The sequence below is a fragment of the Hevea brasiliensis genome, chromosome 14, assembly GCF_030052815.1.
Source record: "Hevea brasiliensis isolate MT/VB/25A 57/8 chromosome 14, ASM3005281v1, whole genome shotgun sequence".
Classification (NCBI taxonomy): Eukaryota; Viridiplantae; Streptophyta; class Magnoliopsida; order Malpighiales; family Euphorbiaceae; genus Hevea; species Hevea brasiliensis.
Window position 1 is genome coordinate 3,197,419 of NC_079506.1, and position 24,588 is coordinate 3,222,006.

General features: G+C 32.2%; 1 pseudogene; it reads right to left on the minus strand.

The window, feature by feature from the left end:
• Positions 1-14,948: 14,948 nt before the first annotated feature.
• On the minus strand, positions 14,949-23,825 carry LOC110669307 (cyanogenic beta-glucosidase-like; annotated as a pseudogene).
• Positions 23,826-24,588: the final 763 nt, after the last annotated feature.

Genomic DNA, 24,588 nt, shown 5'->3' on the forward strand with positions numbered 1-24,588 from the left:
TCCACCGAAGGGCTTGACATCAATGGAGAAAATTCCCTCTAACATAAAGTTTGCTTGAAGACTGACTAGAGAGTGAATGTTCTTTAAAAAGACAGTAGAAGATTGAGCAAGCCAAGCCAAGTTTGGTTTCTCTATGGCCTTTGGGATTTTATAACAACCCCTTACTAGAGGTTGTTACTTGAGAGAATTTGATTCCCTTGGTTGCTTTGGGCAGATGTCAAAGTAGAAGTTTTGGCTGCCTTTAACGGGGATAGTGGGAGGTTGGATAGTGGGAGGTTGGACAAATGATGGTCCCCTTCCCCTAGAGTATTTAGAGACAAAAGCTCTAAGCTTATAGGAACCAATCCGAGTGTAGTTGAGGATGTAGAGTAGATGCTCAACAACGATGATGAGGGAACATTAATAAAACCACTTAATTTATTTAGGATGTAAACATCAAGGATTGTTCCCAGCTTGGAGAGGGCCCTCCAAAGGCCTTGAACACTTGATTCAGAGGGAAAATTTTCGACGTAAATGGAAGGAGCATCACTGGTTAGAGTTGATAGGAAAGTTATTTCTAGGGTAAGCTAAGGAATTGTTATGGTGAATGGGTTTGGGTGGAGGGAGGTGGGGTCGGAAAGGTTTAGAGGACATGGTTCTTCTCTTTGTTCTCAAGGCTGGACTTGCACCGCGCAATTGTAATGTGTTATGGTTATAAATAGAATTGAAAAACGTGTTGAGTCAGGTCATCTTGGGTTATAGATTAAATCAAGCTGTTTGTTGAGTCATTTTATATATATATAATGAATCAATTTACTAATTGTAAATCGTTTTTCAATAAAATATTAAATTTTTCAAAAAAATAAATATTATTCATTTAATTTTTAAATTAAAGTTAGAGTTGATAGGATAGTTTTTGATCGAATCATTGAGTTGCTTCTCAACTAAATTCTTAATTTTTGAGTTATTTAAGTTCGAATTATGAATTATGTGAACTGAAATGAATTACAAGTTACTAGTTAGTTTAAATTCAAAGAACTTAACACATCGAATTAAAATTTATAACTTATAATTATTGATAAAATATAATTTAATTTTTAATTTTTTTTAAATTATAAATAATGTGAAATCATTAATGATTTAATCCTTAAAACAAGGTAAACTAATTTATTAGTAATTCTATCCGTTGTGCAGGTTAATTAATTATTTTTTTATTTTAATAATATAATTTAATATGTATTACATGATTATGTAAATTTCATTACCTCTTAATAATTTTTTTTCACCTTATTTTTTTTCAATCAATTTATATTTATGCATATCAACTTCCATTATAATATTATTAACCCTTTTTTATATAATTTAAATTTTAAAATATTGCATTTTAATTATTAAATTTACTTTTTATTTAGTTAAAAATATTACTACTTTTGAAATTGAATATAATTTATTTTGTTATTTAATTAAAAACAATTATAAAATTCACAAAGATTATGGCTACCGGAATCAAATTATAACAATCAAAATTAGATTTTTATTTCATCATTTGTGCTTGCAATTGGTTTATTTATAATGACTCTTGTTTAATGACTTCAACAAAATTCTATTTCAGCATAAAAAAGAATAACTTATATTATTAATTATTTTAATATTATTTATTCAATTAATATAATAATTCATAAGAATCTACTTTTATTATTAAATAATATATATATTCTTTAATTATTAGTTCAATCCATAGCTAAAGACAACATTGTTGCCTTTCATTTCAAGCAGTAGTGTACATATCATTGATTATTTTGCTCAGATATTTAAAAAATAAACATATCCGATCTTTTTCCTCTTCGCTTTCCAAAATAGAAATATAGGTTATGCAATTTTTTTAATATTATTAACGTATCATTTAAAAGAATATGTTATTTAATAATTTCTTTATTAGTTCATGTTATTTTTTGTGGCTATGAATTTTTAGATATGTTTTCATGGGTTCGAATTGTGACCCGACTCGAAAGTTTCGCGCTGCGACTCAATTGGGATAAAAAGTGAGATTTGTAGTAGTAGTGGAGGGCATAGGCCAATAGGCCTGGACCCGAAGCCCACCACTGTCTCCTTGGGGGTGCGGGGCAACGCCCCTACGGTATGGACCAGTATAAATATTGTAATATTCTACCATTTGTGGTAGAGTTATGAGATATTTGGGAAACACACTGGAGTTAGAGTTTGAGAGTTCTGATTGATTTGTTTCTTGCTCTTTTCATCATAGTGGGACCTTTTTCTCTTGTCTTGCCCATGGACGTAGACATTCCGGTTAAACCATGTTAAATCCTGTGTTATTCTTCTTCTATTTTAAATACTGTGTGATTATACTTAATTTGATTTTTTTTTACAAAATTTATTTAAAAAGAATTAATTTAGCTATCCACAGCAATGAGCGGGCACGCAGCTAGTCTTTGCATTATTAAAAGAATGATTGATGAAGGTACGTAGCTCGCAGCGCCATGCCAAGAAGTCGGAGGAAGGAGCATAAAGAATCGATCGGAATCCTATGAAAAAAAATATTTTATAAACTTTTTTTATAAATTTTTTAACTTTAATTATTAAAAGAAAGAATTTATGAAATTGTTAGATAATAATATTTTATAAATTAATATTTAATTCTATATTTAATTACGGAGTGTGCGAACAAAAGAAAAAAAAAATCCATTTGTCAACTGACGATTGATATAAAATCGATTCAAAAAGTGGCCAAACAAATCAATAGCATTTAAGACGCAAATTTTTTACTTACAGTTAAAATATTTTCAAATTAGTTCTTTTTTTTTTTTTTTTGAAATGAAGTCTTAATTGATAAAGGAAATGTAACTCTTACACCTACCTGGGTAAAACGATACAACTTATCTTAAGAAAAATAAACGATACAATTTAAAACACAACACAAAAAGATAATAACATTTATTTCAAAGATAGGATAACAATACAACACAAGTTTAGAATTCCTGAAGGAAACACAACACCACCAAAAATTTATTATAAGACACATAAAAATCACAACTACATTATGAAGTATTTGCCAACCTTCCTTCAATTCCTGGATGTACAACCACTGATATGTGATAATGTGAAAGCATGAAGAAATTAGTTGTGCATTTATTGACACCTGATGGGTGTCGAATCCATCAGAAATTAAATTAACTAAAATTACCAGTAATGAAATATTTTCTGTAGCAAGTGGTAAATCCAAGTCAAACCTTAGAGACTGAATTATTAATTTTCGTGCACTTGTGTGTAATGAAAAATGAAAGAAACAAAGATTGTTGGAGGGGGGTGTTTGTAACACAAAATCAGAAGAAATCAGAAATTCAAGAACTAAATATGAAAATCTCAATTTAAACAAACTTCAGTCCAAGGTAATTCGCATTCCAATGCATTGATTTGATCATAGACAAAAGAAATACAATTATCTCTTATTGAATACTTAACGTAGATTTACCAAATAGCGAGGTAAACCCCTGACTTCCCTATACTCATCAATTCGAGCTCAGCACTCTTATTGACTCTAATTATGAACAGAGTTGGTATTAAGCAATCCTCATCAAATTAATAACTGCTTTAAGAAAATGAAGTAGTTAAGCTGAATAACAATTTATGAAGCATAAATCATTTAATCCATCCTATTGTTTCCTTAGGTTATTATTGAAAACCTGGATCATAATCAATAAAACCTAATTGCTACTCATGTTCAATCTTATACAACAATTACGGATTATGAAGATGAACTAGCAAAAAAATAGGAATGAGATGATTCAGAATCCAAAGCCACCAGGACTAATGATTCTAAAGCTATTGTAGGTTTTATCAAGTCACACATTTTTAGCAAGTTTGGAGTTCCTAGAGCTTTAATTAGTGACCGGGGCACACATTTTTGTAATAGAACTGTTGAGACATTATTGAGGAGATATGTTGTTTACCATAGAATATCTACAGCTTATCAGCCTCAAACAAGTGGACAAGCAGAGGTGTCTAACAGAGAGATCAAGTCTATTTTGGAAAAAACAGTGAAGCCAAATAGAAAAGATTAGAGCCTTAGACTTGATGATGCTTTGTGGGCTTACAGGACTGCTTATAAGACACCCATAGGTATGTCCCCCTACAGATTGGTATTTGATAAGTTGTGTCACCTTCCTGTTGAGTTAGAACATAAGGCTTATTGGGCTGTTAGACAATGTAATTTGGATTTAGATACTAGTGGTGTGGAAAGAAAATTACAATTGCAGGAATTAGAGGAAATTTGACTTGAGGCTTATGAGAACTCTAAGATCTATAAAGAAAAGACCAAGGCATTCCATGACAAACTAATTCTAAGGAAGCAGTTTGTGGTTAGACAAAAAGTTTTATTGTATAATTCCAGATTAAAGCTGATGCTTGGTAAGTTGCGTTCTCGTTGGATTAGACCCTTTATTGTTACTAATGTGTTTTCTTATGGTGCAATTGAAATTCAAAGTTTAGGAACTAATAACGTGTTCAAGGTCAACGGTCATAGATTCAAGCCATTTTATGAAGAGTTTCAGGAGCATATAGTGGAGGAGCTCAAATTGAGTAACCCAATTTATGTGGACTAAGGAGCTTTACCATGTCGAGCTAACGATGATAAACAAAAGTGCTTCTTGGGAGGCAACCCATGGGTGGCTTGTTAGCCACAATCATATTTGTTTTCTTTTCTTTATCTTATTTTATTTTCTAGCATTTTTTTTTCTTTTCTTTTGTATTTGAGCTTTACATTAGGGACAATGTAAGTTTTAAGTGTGGGGGAGGAGAAATTTGTTGCTGCAATCTTTTTGAATAAAAAAAAAAAAAAAAAAAAAAAATAAATTTATTCTTATAAGCTTGATTCATGATTCTATATTAACTCTCGGAGATAAGTGCTTTGTCCTTGAAATAAATTTTCTATTTTAGATTGAATTTTTGAGATTTTAAGCAAGGTAATAGTAACTTTAATGATGGATTTTCCCTCTTCTCCATACCATAGAGCAATTTTTTTCTGCATAAATCATTTAGGCTTGATTTAATGGTGAAATGATTAGTTATGTGTGCTTTAAACTAGTGTCATGCATATTTCAGAACTTTGTTTAATCTATTATGACACTTTATAATATGTAAATGCATAAATTAGGAGAAATAAAAGGTTGAACTTGAAAATTGCTCCACTATTTTAGTTAAGCAAACTAACCAGGGGTCTTTATGAACCCCATGTCGATTCTCGGGCCAAAAGCTAGCTAGGAAATGAGCAAGGTACTTTTCTGAAGGTGATGGTTAAATAAAAAAAAAAAAGTAACTGTGACAAAAGAGAAGTACCAATTTCAAATATATATATATATATATATATAAGGCATTTCTATCTCTCCTAAGATTTGCAAAGAGCTATAATGGTTGTACCTTGATAAATTAGCCTTGTGTTTTGGTGTGTATTGACTTAAAATTTTATAGAACTTTAATTGTGTAAGCTTAATTGATTTCAACCCTTTTGTTTTGTGTTGAAAAATTATTGATATATTGGTATGGTGTTGATGGAATTTATTGTGATGGTTATTAGTTTACTTGCCTCTTCTTTCAAGCTTTTAATCTTTTGTTAGAGAATATTGTGATAGGGTGAAGTTAAGGAACTTCTAAGTAGAGTTGATTGAGAAAAATAAAATAAAGAAATCTAAATAAGAATTCTAAAAGACGAATGGAGAGGCTGCTGAATGGTGTCTATGGAGAATGAAGGTCTGAATTGGGATGCTCTTAGCTGCTGCCCAAAGACGTATTTATACTAAAAAAAAACTAATCCCAAAGATAGGAACCAAACCAAACTAGGAAAGGTTTTGAAATTCAAGATGCAGATTTTCAGCCTGCATTCACGTTTCTGGAATCAAGGCAGATTTTCAGCAACTTTCTTTCCGAATCTGCCTCTGCCCTCTTCAGGAAAGCTAGCCCTATTTCTTAGCTTTCCAATGGGTACTCATGGACCCAAATCGAAGGTCTACAGCCCAAGTCATGGCCCAAAAACTGGGACTGGTTCAGTCAGACAGTCCAGCCCATTGTGACGACTTCATTGCCATTTTTGACAATTAAAATGGCCTCATCTCTCGTCTAGCCCTTCATAGAAGTTGTAGAGGTGGCTCTTAAGGTTCAATTGGGCTTGGCCTTGCTTTATTTGGACGTCTAAAACTACAGGTACAAAATAAATACTGAAACTGGTAGTGACCCATCGATTATGGGCTTTTGCAATAGATCCATAGCTCATTTTGTCAACCTTGGAGACTGATTTGGGCTTTGGTCCCTCTTTATCATTTGAAGTGCTCTATCTTAGTTTTTCAATGGATTAAACAACAATCAATTTGGAGACCCACAACTTTAAAATTACCTAAAAAATATAGCAAATGTCAAACACTGAAAATTTATCCATTTAACACAATTATTCCACAACTATCTAAAAATATATCTAAATGACAAATATATTTTAACTAACTGAATTAAACATAAAAAACACACTAAAAATACTAAATGTGATGGGAGTAAAATTAATAAATTATGCACTTATCAACACCCATTAAAAAAAAGGGTTTAAATGATTTTGCTTGAGTCTATGAATGTCCTAATGATTGTCATGCCAAGCCCCAAAAGGAGTAGACAAGGTGATTTGGTCCCACATTAGATAAGAAAGAGGAGGCTTTTTGCCATAAGTGGGGGTGCTACACTCCATTAGTTGCACCTTTTAAAGAGAAGGTAATGACCTCGTGACACTTTTGAGGGGATGACAATAGAGCATGAGTCAGTTTGCCTTACCCTTGAACAACGAGATAAGCGCATCGAGACATTTGTTAGTTGAGATAACTTTAAGAAGGAACTGAAACCATAATTTTATCCCAGCATGTGGAGAGTAGGTGAGGAACTTTTCGGCACTAATGCTAAACATCAAGGATATGTGAGAAACAAGTAGGCTATTCAATTTTCTAAAAGGTTTGAAGCCTTGAGCAAACAATGAGTTGATGAGACGAAACGTGAAAAAGCTTAATGTAGCCTTGGCCATGGCTGAAAGTTTAGGTAATTATTCCAACAATGCTCCCAAAAGAAAGTTTAGTATAAATATGCTATGTAATCAGAATTCTGATGAAGCCAACACAAATTGAAAGTTTATAATTTAAACTTTGATAAAATACTTACTAGGTATAATTCTAGATCATAAAATGGACAATCCAAAAACTTTTTTAAAGCCCATATTCTTCACATTTGCTATATCTTCCTACAAGATCAATTTTACAAATCTTATTTAAATTATATTGTTGATCCAATTAAAAAAAAAGTTTGACTATTATACCTTAAAGTGATTACAGAAATCAACTGCAATATTTTTATTACCACCATCCAATATTCTCCTTCAATATTGCATGGAAATAATTAACATTCTGCATATATATTTATATAGATAAAGAGTTTTAGAAATTGAATAATTTACTTGCAAACAAATAAAATGACACCTGGAGTCTCCTTGGAGAATGTGTCCTATATACTAGGTCCAAAGGGTTCTTTACCTTCACTCTAACTACCATAAATGAGGAACTAAAAGATAATAGATAAATATAAAAATATTATAAATAATAATTAAACTAGTTGTAATATTTATTCTTAAATGATAAAAACTATGTATAACATAAAAAATATATATTTTAAAAAAATTTACACTTTTAGTTCTTCTATATGTTATATAATAAAATAAATTAATACTTATATATCTTTAATCAACACCAAGACCTTCCTAAAATATCACTGATAAAAGCATCGTCCGGAATAGAACATTGGAGTGCTGCCAATTGGTCTCTAATTGATTTGGCACTCTGCATGTATACATCAACAGAGTCGCTTCCTTTGCAAAGGTGTTTGAGTTGTTTTTGTAACTGCTGAATTTGTGTCCGAGATCCAGAGGAGAAAATCGTTGCTAATTTTTGCCAGGCCTCCTTTGCAGTTTGGAGACCAATAATTTGAGGGAGTAAAGTCTCTGAAATTGAGCATAATAACCAGCTTAGTACTAGCTGGTCTTGACGATACCAAGAAATATATTCAGGATTAGGAGTATTGTCCGTGAGAGTTTGAGGCGGTGGAGCAGCATGTGGAGCTATGTGATTGTGCCCATTTAACAAAGGCATCATTTGGGCTTGCCATAAAAGATAATTACTGGAGGTTAATTTCACGAAAAGATATTGGGTGGCATTGGATAACGAAAGAGAAGAAAGAGAAGAGGAACTTGTGTTGGGAACAATGATTTGTTGTGGGTTCATTTTCGTTGAGAGCTGTGAGGCTTAGTTTTCTAGCTCTGATGCCATGTAAGTGTGGGCACCACAATTTGTGTAAAACGGAGCTTGTTCATTCTATGTTGACCAATGCATTTATATATACATGAGTGCATAATTGTTATAGTGTTCTTGTCTAGTGGTGACAAAGAGATAGAAGTAGACGAGTACACGGTATACATGGGATAATGTTATTATCCATTATCAAAGATTTCTGCGATTGACAATGTTCCACATTAAATTGCGGTGGAGAAACAGACAAAGTGTGGAGTGTAAAAAATAAATACATAAATATTTGTCCATGTCAATAGTTGAAAATTGCCAATGCCGTGTTAAAGCGAGCAAACAAAATCGAAAAATCCATTTGTTAACCGAAAATTGATAAAATCAATTCAAAAAGTGATTATTCAATTGATAGCTATTTGAAATAATATATACCCTCAAAATATTTTTAGATTTTTTTGTGTAAGGAGGTTGAGGGAGAGAGAGAATTCGAACTGAAACGATCAGATAAATAATATGTTTTTAACCCTTGGATTAAACAAGAATATGCAATTTTTAGATTAATTTAAGTGCATGCATCGACTCGAGTTACATATGCAACATTTATTATAAACAATGTTTACAGATCAATTTGACTGATTAATACTCATTTAAATCTTCAATTTTATGAGTTATTCGGATTTAGATTTTTTTTTAAATTTTGTACTGAATGAAATATATTATGGATTACTTCAAATTTACTTCCTCTCTCCCTTGCATGCTGGACGCCTTCCCCATTCCTTTCTCCATGCGTCCTGCAGGGCGCAAAAAACGTAAACTTTTGAGATTTCACTTATTAGGAGTAGGAAATGGTACAAGGACAAAGGGCACACAACCACAACAGCCCCAAGAAATTGTTTGAACTAGTTTTCTCTTTTCCCTTATTCAGACCGAGGTGGCTAAACTACCTTTGAAGTTAGAAAATCCTAAATTAATTGGTACAGGAGCGAGGGTGACTTCACTTGAGCTAGGGGTTGGTCATGCTTTTAGATATAGTTGTTGTTGAGGCGCGACCTTTGAAAGACTAGGCCTTTTTGGGTTGAGCAAAGTCCTTTCTTTGTCTGTACTGAGCTGCTACAGACTTCGGTCAAGGAGACCTTGGCATGGTAAAGGATACCCATCTCTTGTAGTTGTTGCTGTTCCGCTTAAGGATGTTGTAGAATGGCTCTTAGCCCATTCCTGCTGTTAGGGCAAAGTGGATAGAATAATGAAATCTTTCTGCAAACCATTTTAGTCTTAGGCGTGCCGTTTCCATCTTTGTTCTGCCTTATTGCCTCATTTCGTCTTTCTTTCGTTTCGGCTTTTTTCGTTCATTTCATGAGACTCATTTGCGCATTGAGTGGCAGAGCATCTTCTTCTCCATGCTTTTGCTTCTTTTAAGTGGCTTGCTTATTCTTGATTTGATGGGTAATAGTTGATTTACTATTATTTTTCATTTAATTTGGGTTACCATTTCATTGTTTCCATTGCTGAATTTCCCATGTGAAATAGTGAATTCACTATTATTCCTTTCAGCGTGCTCTTAGTCATGATTTTTCCTTGCACGTTTTTGGTACTATTTTGTATCTTTGTATGAATGTTTTGTACAATTTCCATGATTTAGCTTCTTCTTAAAATCCTACTTCTTTTCTTTGTTTTTTTGTTTGTGTTCTGTTGTTGAGTTATTGGTTTCTTTCTTCAATTATTAGTATGTGATGTATTTGTCTTTCTTCTTTCTTTTGTTGAAATTGTTAATTTCATACCTTTTGTTGATTTGTTCTTTATGATTTTTATTTGCTCATTTGATTTTGCTAACAAGAGATATGGTTTTAGCTTTTCTGATAATATTTTCCCTTCCCAATTTCTTGATCTTCCTCGCTCAAGGCACTCTTCAGTCTCTTCCATTGCTAACTCTACTTAGTTTATGTATATTTGGTGGCAAGTTGCTAGCAAGCTATAGCTAAGTGCTAAAGAACCAAAGAGAACAAAAATGTGTGATTTCTGTTACTGGGATGCTTCTAAATGGGTATATTAGGCAAGAGAAAATGTTGAAGGAATGATTTTTCAATCTTTAATGAGGGGCCATTACCATAGGTACAAGGCTGACTATGTATAGCCATAAAAAAAAAAAAAGAACATTGTATTGAATGACTATATTGATGTTTTTTAATTCCTATTTTCCTAGAGAGAGTACTAAATGTTTGAGGTGTTTCAATGACTTGAATTTCTTATTTTTATTTTGCAATTTTGACCAACTATTCTATGACATTGCTTATTTACTTGGGATGGTCATTTTCAATTAATTAATATGTTTGATTTTGATTCGGCACTTTGTTAATTATATTTTCAGAACTTAGCTAATGAACTACTTCAGAGGGATTGAGGGAAGAACTTTCCAAGTTTGGTGAAGTGGTTCATGATAGTTCCTCTGCCATTTTTTTTTCTAAATTGTGTTAAATTTTTAACAGTGAAGCGGGAGAAATGGAGTGGAATTGGAATTGTCAGATGCTAATAGAGGAAGAGAGCAAAGCTACCAAATTGGTAAAATGGAGGTACATATTTTAAAATCTGGAAAGCAATAAACGAGATGAAAGACTAATTATATTTGTAGTTGTTGAAAGCCTAGAATAAGCTTTTGAATTCAGGATAGCTATCACATATACATGCAAAACTGGAATTATTTTGCTCAATTTAGTGTGTTCAATCACCATCTAATACTAATTAGTTGTTCTATGCATCCTTTGAGCACTCTTATTTTATGTTTAGGATCTTTGTTGATGACTAGAAATGGAAATTCCAAGTGGCTTCTCATTATCGTATTAGGTGTGGACTGCAATCTGTATCTATTAGCTGGGAAATATTAGCTAAATTTGCATTCTATACGGTCCCAAACACTTTCTTTGAAGACCGAGAATATTAAAATTCGAACTTCTGTGCCTTTTTTTTTTTTTAAACAAGAGAAATTTATAATAAAAATGATCAAAAACAAGGAAGAAGGCCTCCTAGCCAACCCATGCTATCAGGCAGTCCCTGATACACCCAACCTATAGACCAGCCTTTTCCTTTACAAGATGTCAAATTGAAACCAAAGTAGTGCAACCAGATCATCAGACCAAAAGACACCTAGTTTTGCTAAGGATTCAACTACAAAATCTACCTACCTAAGAGAATAAGAAAATAGCACTGGAGGAAGAGCATTTAAGCAGCAGAAATAGAGTTAACAACAGCATTAGCACGCCAAGGAACAGTGTCTAATTTCATTGACCAAGAGATTAATCTTTGAATCCGACTCAAGTATAACCTCAGCACCAAAATTTAAAATGCAAAGGGAGACTAGAGATAATTCCAAAGCTTTTGAAAGAGCTTTAAACTCAGAAACATTGAAAAAACCAGTAGTACAATAAAAAATGCAGATGAAAAAACCATTCGAATCTCTAAGGACTCCACCAATTCCACTCTTACCTGGCTTACATAATGAAGATCCATTCATGTTCCATCCGAACTTCTGCATTGTCGTTTAAGGCTCCTAATTGTGAGGCTTGGATATTAGAATTGCTGCATAATAGTCATAACAAATTGGTAGCAGAAAATGTCAGCAGATTGGCCTTGCACCTTTTATGTTCATTCACTCAGTTTTCACATATGCTGGAAGAAAGTTATACCACCAGAACTACCATAGCAGGCAAAGAGCACAATGAGATGGAAATGAGCTCTTAGAATATTATTTTATATTTTATTTGCAACTTTTCTTTATTTTCTATTCAAAGATATACTTCCATCCAAAATAATGATTAAAATCTTAAAAATATGCCTTCAAAGATGCTATTTTGCATCAAAATTTCTCTTTAGGTTCATATGTAGCTTTTTCTTATTCATTGCTCCATTTAAGAACCAAAACAACAATCCTATTCCCATTTCTTCATTTATCTTTGTAGATAGTTATGATGCTGGTTAGTCATCAATTGTATACAATAATTTGGCATAATCTTTATTAAGGTATCAGAATTTAAGAAAGTAGTCATTTAGTATGATCTCATGCCTACAAGAATATATTGAATGAGAATCATTTTAGCTGTTTCTATTGCACCTCAGGTAACTAGGAAACTAATAATAACAGCACCAACACTATCTTATTATCTACTACTCTTTTCCCCACCACCATGCATCATCTTTTGGCTATCAGTTTTGGATGGGATGTTGAAAGCTGCTCCACCACTTCCTCAGCTTATTTATCTATTTCAATGGCTTTTTCTTCCAAGACTACTGATCTGACCCTGAACATGATTTCACTCAATTCCTGTCCTCTCCATGATAGGAAAACAAATTGGATCACTACAGATTCTGAATGTAAGATGTATGCCACCCAGTTATTCAATACTACATTTTTGTAGATTTCAAAAGAAAACAATTACATAAAAGCAAAGAAGATCCTTCTAACTTTAAATTACATAAATAGATTTATTATATTTTATTACAAAGTTCTAAAAGACATAATAAAACTATTTTTTAAAATAAAATTTTTTTTTATTTGCTGTAGCAAAATAAAATAAAAAATTTCAATGCCATTTTTTTTTTATATATATTGTGAAACTTTTTTTTTTGTAATTTCACAATGCCATTTCTTTTATATAGGATTGTGAAATACTTGGATTGTGTGACCGACCTGAAAAACTCATTAAATTTATAATATAAGTATTAATTAAATAAATAATTACTACCGAACCATGAAAATAAAATTTAAATCACTCTCATAGAAAAGAAAAAGAAATAATAAGTTTGAACATAAGTACTGTTCCCCTCATTTCAAGCAGTAGTGTACATACCACCAATTATTTTTCTTAGATATTCACAAAAATAAATATATCTGATCTTTTTCCTTTTCACTTTCCACAGAAAGATATATAGGTCATGTAATTTTTTTTTACAACATTATTAATATGTCATTTGAAGAAAAATATTATTAATAATTTTTTTATTAGTTCAATTCATACCTAAAAGGCAAAACATTTTTACCTGATTTGAGTTTTTTTTTTCTAATTTTTACAAAATTTATTAAAAAAAATTAAATAGCTACCGCAGAAACGCGGTACACCGCCAGTTTTCAATAATTATGTAAAGCTCATTTTGGATATGTGTGAATTTCAAATTACAAGGTATTTGAATTTAACATAATGTTGAAATTTCATAAATTTTCATTTGAAATAAAAATTCTCATTCATTGATATCAACTGGATGAAGAATGCCTTGCAAGCAGGCCTCATGGTTATATTAAAAATTGGAGCTAGAACAACAAATACAATTGGTTGGAAAGTAGTATGCCATTAATGAATTCTCTGATCTCTTGTCCTCCATTACATATCTTGTACACACCAAGCATAACACAGAATAATAGCTGAGGAAGTTTTCCAGTTAGTAATGTTTTTAAACAACATTGGGAACAAGTTTGTAGTTTTTTTTACTATGGCAGACACTTTTGCATTGATGCAGAGAGGTTTTTTTTTTTATCCATGAACTTTATATATCATTCAGAGTGACACACAACTCTTAAAAAAAAAAAAAAAAAAAAAAAAAAAAAAAAAAAAAAAAAAAAGCAGAGGCAAAGAAAAAAAAAGTTCTAATCCAACTGGAAGCTTAACTTTTTCTTCATCACTCTCATTTTGAAAAAAAAAAAAAAAAAAAAAAAAAAAAAAAAAAAAAAAAATAAAATTTTTTTTTTTTGATGAAATGATCCATAAAAAAAATGATGATGAATTTTTTTTTTATATATGATCAATGAAAAAAAAAAAAAATTGGCAACTTGCAATTGACAGAAATTTCTATTATAATTAGAATTGAAGTATTAACACTATAAATAAAAACATTATATGGGAGAGATTATTAAATTTTAACATATGGATAGAGAAAGATTATAAGTCCAAAAGATAGGGACACTTGTTCATGTTCGTTGATTTAGCCTCAATAAAAGGATAAACCACATAAATATCATATTGTACTGTGTTTGTTTTATTCTGTCATGGGTTACACGCTTCTATAATTGCGATAAAGAGAATTTAGTCTAACAATTAATAAAATGTCGAATTTAGTTTGTAATAGATTATAAATATTAACATAACCAATTAGATCTAAGAAGTTTTTTTTTTCTTTTTTTTTTTTAAATAAAAGATAGAGCCTTCATTAATGGAGACAATACAATCTAGGTCATTGGAGCTGAGAGTAGTCCAATGATATTATTCTATTGCAAGTGACATATAAAAAGCGCAACATAAGCTACATTATGTAGTATTTGCCAACCTTCCTTGAATTCCTTGAAGTAACCTCGTAGATCTTGTTCGATTGCAATGGCTTCTTAGGTTAATGGCTCAGGAATTTTGTGAACCATTTAGCTGAATCTTTGGGGTATCTTTTCAGGTTATCTTTGTAGTCTACATAGTACAAACCAAATCTTGATGTATAACCAATATTCCACTCGAAATTGTCCAAATATGACCATGCAAAGTAACCTTTGATATTAACCGAGTAATTCCTGCCAAAACCAACCATGTTAGGAAAAATATTTAGTGATTATCGAAAATCTCTATGTTAGTATCTTGGAAATTGTAAACTCACTTGAGGGATCCCAACGCATTCCATAAATGCTTTCGATAATATTCTATTCTGAATTCATCCTTAAGCGCTTCCGCAATGGGTTGGGTTTCATTATTATTATTGTCAACCCCTGAATTTGAGTATGAAAAATTTAATAAATTAGGCAAAAAAAAAATGTAACTTTAATTAACTAGTTAGCATTTCTACATGAGAAAGGCATAGACTACTTACCATTCTCAGTAATATAAATTATTGGGTTATTGTATGTGTCTTTGGTGTAATTCAAAAGATGTCGGATGCCTTTTGGGAAAATGTAAAACCAGGATGAGTAAGCCTCCAAATTTTATTTTTTATGTCAATAATATCATCCATAAATGTACAATTCTCTTTCTTATATATTCTTTCTATTATATTGTCTTGCATGCTAACCTGTGGACCAATGAGATTACCATCATAATCATATGCTACCAGGTGCCAAAAAAAAAACAAAACAAAATTACCATGTCAACTAAACTTTTTAAGAAAGATATATATATATATATATATATATATATATATATATATACACATATATAGACATACACATGAACTTACGAGTCTCGGTAATATGATTATCGGTTTGTATCTAATATGATTTGGATCAACTGCAGCATTCGGTTTTGCATAATATGAAGTGTAATATTGTAACCCAAGAAAATCATATGATCCTCTAAGAAACTTAGATTCTGTTTCAGTAAACTTGGGTAATCTATCTCCAACTAAATCCCTCACAGTTCTCGGATATGTGCCATAGGTCATAGGATCCATCCACCTGAAAATTATGAAAACTAAATGTATAGACTTGTGTACAAATAAATGTTTAATTATTAGCCTAATTTGGAGGGGGAAAAAAAATCACAATCCAAACATGAAATCAAGCACTGTTTTCGCTGCCTCTACATCCGTTGATTCATTGGATAGAGGCTCAAACCAGAAGGTAAAGAATGTTATCCCGATTTGGCCACCTTGAATTAGCTGCACAATCAATATAATAAGAAACTCAAATATGCTTATATTTCTACTTGGGAAGAAAAACTAAATATGCATATATTTCTACTAGGGAAAAAAAAACTAAGTAATTAATTACACACACATATATACCTTGAATTTTTCTCTATATAATTGAACAACTGCAGCATGAGAAAGAAGCAGATGATGGGCAACTATGTATGGTTCAGTGGCAGAGTTTCCAGCACGACATTGATGATTCACCCAAGATGAGCATCGACCAGGTGCAAAAACCCCCATCATCATAGGCAAATCCACTAAGAGCCCATGGTTCATTGAAAGTCATCCAATACTTCACTCGGTCACCAAATTCTTCAAAAAGAAGATTCGCATATTCAAGATAATCATACCTATATTTTATGCAAATAATTAATAAGATGTTTTATTAGATAAATGAGAATATTATTGTTGAATAAAATTGATATGAAACTTCTAACAATCAATTTTTTATATGTAATATAAAGTTGTCTACTTACACTATATTACGACTTAAAAAGCCACCATACTTGTCTTCTAGAGCTTGAGGAGTATCCCAATGAAAAATAGTAACAAAAAGGCCCCAATCTTGAATTTAGCAACAAAATAAATTAGAAGTTAGATATAATTTCCATCTTCAATAAGAGTAGTGCATGGAAGATAAAATTTCTTCTTTCCCTTAAAAAAAAAAAAAGAGAAACTAGAAGATCAATTTATGCTAGTTGAATAATTGTATTTTGTTCAAATTTTCCAATAAATATTTTGCGTTTTATTATGTTTTTGAAATGGGAATAGAAAAGAACACATCCCTTCAATATGCCATGTTGAACATGGTTTCTACATACCGAAGGAATAAATTTTCTATTTGTCATTTGAATCCTTTAAAATGAAAGGAGAAAATCATCACCATTGCTTATAATTTCATTGATAACATTATTGTAAAATTTAATCCCTTCCTTATTCACTCCTTCACGTCTCCTTCCACCTGAACATTTAAAATTTCAAAACTAAAGTTAGAAAATGATAAATATGCTATGTATCAAAATTGAAATGATTGATATAATACTTACTAGGTATAACTCTGGACCATGAAATGGACATTCTGAAACCTTTAAAACCCATGTTCTTCACATTTGCTATATCTTCCTACAAGATCAGTTTCACAATTTATTTAATTTTATTGTTGATCCATTAAAGAAAAAAAAATGAAAAATAGTTTGACTATTATACTTTGAAGCGATTGTAGAAATCAACTGCAACATCTCCATTGCTGTGATCCAATATTCTCTCTGCGATATTACATAAAAATCATTAACATTCTGCAGATACATATATAAAGAATTTTAGAGATTAATAATTTGCTCATACACATTCAAAGATACCTGGAGTCTCCTTGGAAAATGTGTCCCATACACTAGGTCCTCTACCCTTTGTTGTTGCTTCACCTTCGATCTGAATACCATAAGTGAGGTATTAAATAGTTATTTCTATGCATAATCCTATATGATGTATGTTGACCCCGTGTAGCTCAAAATGAGCATTGATTTTGATGATAACAAAACTCAAAGAGAATCTATCTAACCCAACTTTAAAGTGATGTGTAGATTCTTTGTCTTATTCATAAAGAATTCTTGAAGTTGCATATAAGGAGAAAGGATACTCAAAGGCATTTCAAGACAAATTCAAAATGAGAAAAGAACAAGACTATGAAAGCCAAGACTCAAAGAAAAGGTATGAAAGTCATAGAGTTAGAGATTGAGTCTTAGGTCTTATGTGAAAAGAATAGATGAGAATTTAGTCAAATGGAGCTCAAAAATGAAATTTTATTTTCTGATTACTTTTTCTCATCATGACCTTGGACACTACTATTGGAACATTTTTTTTAAGGTCTAAATCATTTTATTTAATATTGCAAGTTGAGACATGCAGCTGTTGACTTAGTTTGCTAACTGGTTTGCTAATGTGTTTTCTAAAACATTAGTTTGCTAACCAGTTTACTACTGTTGCCAAAATTTCATTAGTTTGCTAAATGATCACAGCTGCTCAACTTCGCACAAAAGGACAAAATAACGGCCATTTTGTCTTGGGCAGTGTGTATAACGTTCCAAAAAGGTTTCAAACGGTCTAAAATGATTTGGGACTATAAATACACCTTCTTTACTTCATTTACACTTGATGAAAGCTTACATTTGAACTCCAATCTTGATTTTTCATTTATTGCTTTCATTCAAGAGCTTTAAAGTCTTTGAGCTACATTGGCAAATCAACTCATCTCTTCTTTATAGTTTGATTTGTATTGAGTAAGAGTGAGTGTTACAACATTGAATTGCATTTAAGAGAGGTTGTACAAGCACCTATTGAAGCTTGAGAGAGTAAGTGCTTGAGATAGTACTTGTGAAGGTTTCAAGCTACCTTGGTAAAAGCTTGGTGTTGAAAAGTTGTAAAGGGCTTTTGGTCTCTTGCCTTCAAAAGAAGCAAATAGTGGAGAGAAGACTCAAAGAGGGTTTTTTGAGAGAGTGGATGTAGGCTAGTTAAGCCGAACCACTATAAAAATCAATGTGTTTGATCTCTCTAACCTTGACCTCCTTATTTTTGTGCAATTTAAATTTTACTTTGTATACATGATATTGAATGTTGGTTGAATAGATTGAATTGATAAACTTGAGGACATATTGAGTGACTTGAGAAATTAGTTGTATATTGTATGATGCATGTTTTGTTAGATATTGCCATATACATTGATTGAGGCTTGAATTGCAATTTAGGAACACATTGTTGAAACACATATTACTTTCATTATATATATATAGAAAAGCACCTAGTTGAACAAAGTCACAATTTTTCATTAGGCTACAAGCAAGAGCCGAAAAATTGTTAAAGTCCAATTCACCCCCCCTCTTGGACTGTTTTGGGACAACAAATTGGTATTAGAGCTTGTCTCTCTTGCTTAGGGTGTTACAACCTTAGAGTGATCCATAATGGCTGGTTCATCTAGCAATACTGCCGGTATACCCACACCATTAGCTGAAGGCTACTCAATCACTAGACCACCACTCTTCAATGGCACTAATTATTCATTTTGGAAAGTAAGAATGAGAAATTTCATACAATCTGTAGATATTGATGCATGAAGAATTATTAAAAATGGTCCACTTGTTCCTCAAAAGAATGGTCCAGGAACTACAAAAGTTCCAAAACTTGAAGATGAATTTGATGACAATGATTGGAAGAAAATTTCTATAAATGCTAAAGCTATTAATATTTTGCATTGCTCACTTGACCTTAATGAATACAATCGTGTTTTCAGGATGTCAATATGCTAAGGAAATTTGGGATAAGCTTGAAGTCACTTATGAAGGAACTGATGTCATCAAAGAGTCCAAAGCAAACCTTCTTATTCGAGATTATGAGCTGTTTGAAATGAGGCCAAGAGAATCAATTGCGGATATGAGTACAAGGTTTACTGATCTTGTAAATCTTCTCAAAGCGCTTGGTAAAAGATTTGAGGAAGCTGAACTTGTGAAGAAAATTCTTAGATCACTTCCAAAATCTTGGGAAGCAAAGACTACAGTTATCCAAGATACCAAGGATTTTAAAACATTCGCTTATGATGAACTCATTGGATCTCTCATTGCACATGAGATGGTATACATGAAAGATGAAGTTGAAAATGAGCAAAAGAAGAAGAAAAGCATTGCTCTCAAGTCAAATAAGGATGAAGATAAGAAGAAATGAGTTGCATTCAAAGTTGACTCAAGTGACAACTCAAGTACTTCTAGTGATGATGATGATGAAATGGTTATGCTTGCAAGAAAATTTAAAAGAGCTTTCAAGAAGGGAGGAAGCAAATACAAGAAATTCTTGAAAAAGTATACTCCCAAGGATAAACACTTCAGGGATTCAAAAGAAGAAATTGCATGTTATGAGTGTCACAAACCTGGACATATCAAGCCCAAATGTCCATTACTCAAAATGAAGAAAGGAAAAGAAGATAGGAGCAAGAAAGCTATGAAAATAGTATGGAGCAACAGTGAAGAATCTTCAAATGATGAATCAAGTGACAAAGAAACTGCTCTTCTTTGTATGATGGCACTTGAAGAGAAAGTCGAGAGTTTACAAAAGGAAGAAGAAAGTGACAATGAGGTTTGTTTCAAAGGGATGAAGGAAAGTGATAAATAGTATATAGATAGTGGTTGTTCAAAGCACATGACCGGTGAAAAGGACAAGTTTTCAGAAATTACAATGAAAGATGGAGGATATGTAAAATTTGGAGATAAAGGGAAAGGAAAAATAATTGGAAATGGGACAATTGGAACCAAACCTTGTATTGAAGATGTATCACTTGTTGAAGATTTGAAATACAACTTGCTAAGTGTAAGCCAACTTTGTGATAAAGGTTTTGAGGTAAAGTTTACTTCTTCTCTATGTACAATCAATAACTTAGATAATGACACATTGTTCATTGCAAATAGATCCAATAATGTTTACTTGCTTGACATGAATAATTTTGAAACTAATCATGGTACATGTCTAGTATCTCTTGATAACTCTAGTTATTTGTGGCATAGAAGACTGGGTCATGCAAGCATGCATACACTCTTAAAATTGTCTAAGAAAGAACTTGTTAATGGTCTTCCTAAGATTAATTATGAGAATGAATTTCAATGTAGAGCATGTGCACTAGGAAAGCATACTAGAGCATCTTTTAAATCTAAAAATATTGTGTCTACCACTAGGCCACTAGAGTTGCTTCATCTTGATTTATTTGGACCCGTATCTCCTACTAGTCTTGGTGGGAAGTCATATGCTTTAGTTATTGTTGATGACTATTCAAGATATACATGGACATTTTTCCTTGCTCACAAAGATGAAACTTTTGAAAAATTCACCTCTTTTAGTAAAATGGTTCAAAATGAAAAAGGCTTTTGCATCTCATCTATAAGAAGTGACCATGGAACTGAATTTGAAAATCATTTATTTGAGAAATATTATGATAAATATGGAATCAACCATAATTTTTCAGCTCCTAGAACACCACAATAAAATGGGGTAGTAGAAAGGAAAAATAGGACTTTGCAAGAAATGACTAGAACTATGTTGAGTGAAAATAATTTGCCAAAGTACTTTTGGGCTGAAGCTGTTAATACATCTTGCTATGTGTTGAATAGAGTTTTGATTAGACCAATTTTGAAAAAGACCCCCTATGAGCTGTGGAAAGGAAGAAAACCAAATATCTCATATTTCAAAGCATTTGATTGTAAGTGCTATATTTTAAATAACAAGAAGGATAACTTGAAGAAATTTGATGCTAAATCCGATGAAGGAATCTTTCTTGGGTATTCAACAAAGAGTAAAGCCTATAGGGTGTTCAATAGAAGAACTTTAGTTATTGAGGAAACTATTCATGTTCTGTTTGATGAGACTAACCCTTCTATCAGAAGGAAAAATATTTGTGATGATAATAATGAGCAGGTTTTTAGAAAAGAAAATATAATATCAAGTCAAGAAACGGAACAAATTGATGACAAAGATAAAGAAACTCAAGGAGAAACCACAATAGATGTCCATAATGCTAATGAAGATCAAATCAATGAAGAAATGCCAGATTTAGAAGAATTATAAGTAAATGAGCCCCAACATGAAGATTTACCTAAAGAATGGAGATTCCATAGAAATCATCCCCAAGAAGACATTATTGATGATCCATCTCAGAGGATGATGACTAGAGCACAATTGAGAAGATATTTTGATAATGCTGCTTTTGTTTCACAAATTGAACCTAAATGTTTTGAAGATGCTCAAAATGATGAAAGTTGGATTCTTGCCATGCAAGAAGAACTAAATCAATTTGAGAGAAATAAAGTTTGGAATTTAGTGCCTAAACCAAAAGATCATTCAATTATTGGTACTAAATGGGTTTTTAGAAACAAAATGGATGAAAAAGGCAATGTTGTTAGGAACAAAGCTAGACTAGTGGCTCAAGGCTACAACCAAGAGGAAGGGATTGATTTTGATGAAACCTTTGCTCCAGTTGCTAGAATTGAAGCTATTAGAATGTTGTGTGCCTTTGCATGTTACAAGGATTTTATGCTTTATCAAATGGATGTCAAGAGTGCATTTTTAAATGGTTATATTGATGAGGAAGTGTATGTTGCACAACCTCCAGGCTTTGAAAATCATGAGCATCCAAATCATGTTTATAAACTTACTAAAGCCTTATATGGTTTAAAATAAGCTCCTAGAGCATGGTATGAAAGGCTTAGTAAATTCCTTTTACAAAATGATTTTCAAAGAGGCAAAGTGGATACAACACTTTTTGTTAAGAAGCATCATAATGATATGCTCATTGTGCAAATTTATGTTGATGATATAATTTTTGGTGCTACTAACGAATCTCTTTGCAAGAAATTTTCTAAGATTATGCAGAATGAATTTGAAATGAGCATGATGGGTGAGCTCACATTCTTCCTTAGACTTCAAATTAAGCAAATGAAAGATGGCATCTTCATAAATCAATCAAAGTACATCAAGGATATGCTAAAGAAATTTAAAATGGAAAATTTGAAGAGCATGGGCACTCCTATGAGTTCAACAATTAAAATGGACAATGATGAAAAAGGTAAAGAAGTAGATACAAAGCTTTATAGAGGTATGATTGGCTCTCTTTTGTACCTTACTGCATCTAGACCAGACAAACACTTTAGTGTTTGCTTGTGTGCAAGATTTCAATCATGTCCAAAAGAATCCCATCTGAGTGCAGTTAAAAGGATCTTTAGATACCTCATTGGCACACACTCAATTGGTTTATGGTATCCAAAATGTGAATCATTTAATCTTGTTGGTTATAGTGATTCTGATTTTGCTGGAAGTAGACTGGATAGAAAAAGTACTTCAGGTACTTGTCAATTTCTTGGTCTTGCACTAGTTTCTTGGCACAGTAAGAAACAAACTTCAGTAGCTTTATCTACAGCTGAGGCAGAATATATAGCTACTGGTAGTTGTGTTGCTCAAATCTTATGGATGAAACAACAATTGCAAGATTTTGGTTTAAAATATAATCTTGTTCCAATTAGGTGTGACAACACAAGTGCCATAAACTTGATCAAAAATCCAGTCCAACATTCAAGAACAAAACATATTGAGATCAGACATCATTTTATTAGAGATCATGTTTAAAATGGAAATATCAAAATAGAGTTTGTTGCCTCGAAAAATCAACTTGCTGACATTTTTACAAAACCACTTAATGAAGAAACCTTTTGTAAAATTAGAAGGGAAATTGGTATGTGTGAACCACTTGCTTGAAATTTTATTCATAATAATTTCATTTTGTCCAATGTGTGAGTGATTTACTGTGATATAAGTTTGCTAAGAAATCTCTAAAGAACATTAGCTAACTTGTTTGTGTACTCGAGAAATTAGTTTACTAAGTTTTATGCTAATATTGCATGACTAAAATTAGTTTGCTATATCGTGTACTATTCAAATCTCAAACCAAAAGGTGATTGTGCTTGAAACTCTCTGCGTGTCCAGCAATGCATTTATCTTTTCACATTTGATATCACATTCTCAGTGCTGTGTCAGACATGTAGAAATATTTATTCGTGCATATAAAGATAGATAGACTTGTTTGAAATAAAAAAAAAGGGGGAAAGAAAACATGTTCGGATAAAGTACAGTGAAACAGAAAAGCGCGGGACTCAAGAGAACTTAAAATCCTCTGCCATATGAAACCGTCACCCTCTCTCTCCTTTGCATTGGTTCACGACAATACACCTCCAAAACCAACCCATTCTCTCTTTCCGGCCAAACAAACCCAAACATCAGACCTCACGTCTTTCTTTTTCTCTTCCACTCCTCACTTACCGAAAAGCCATTGTCAGATTTCATTTTTTTTTTTTTTTGTGAATGGCTCGTGCTAAACGCAAGTCTCCTATTGCTGCTGCTGCTTCGTCATCCTCATCAGCCTCCGACGATATCCCTGTCGCTGCATTACGAAAGAAATTGAAAGGGAAGAAAAACTTACCTGAATCAAAATCAACTAGTGGGTCTTTCGACCCATCCAAGGCTGTCGAGCCCACTGTATCGACGCCAGAAAAGAAAAAGAAGAGAAAAATGCGAGGGATTGATACCCAACGCAAAAAGGGCACTGTCAAATCTTCGGGTTCAGTGGACAAGGCGCTGCTAGATTGTAAATTTGTCAAATGGGAGTACTTTGAACAGGTAAATTTTCAATTCAAAGAACTTTTTGAGTTTCAAGGATGGATGGATGTTTGTGAATGTACAAATGAGTATTACCCTAGACTTTTTCAAGATTTTTATAGGACTTTAAGAACAGTTGATGATGAGGACAAATTTGAGGTTGTTTTGAATAACAGTGTATATGGTGTCTCTGTTGAAATGATAGCTACGGCTTTAAACTTGCCAAATGATGGAAATAAAATTTCCACACATAAGGATGTTGCTAGGGTGGCAGGCTTTAATTTGGTTGAGTTTGAAAACGAAGTGTTCCCTACTAACACTGCCACAAATGAAAAGTCCACCAGCACAAAAGCTTTTCAACATATCAAAATCATTCACAGTATGGTGAACTACATCTTCTGTCCTAAATCTGGTAGCTATGGTTATTTGAGTCACCTGGACATGTGTATTA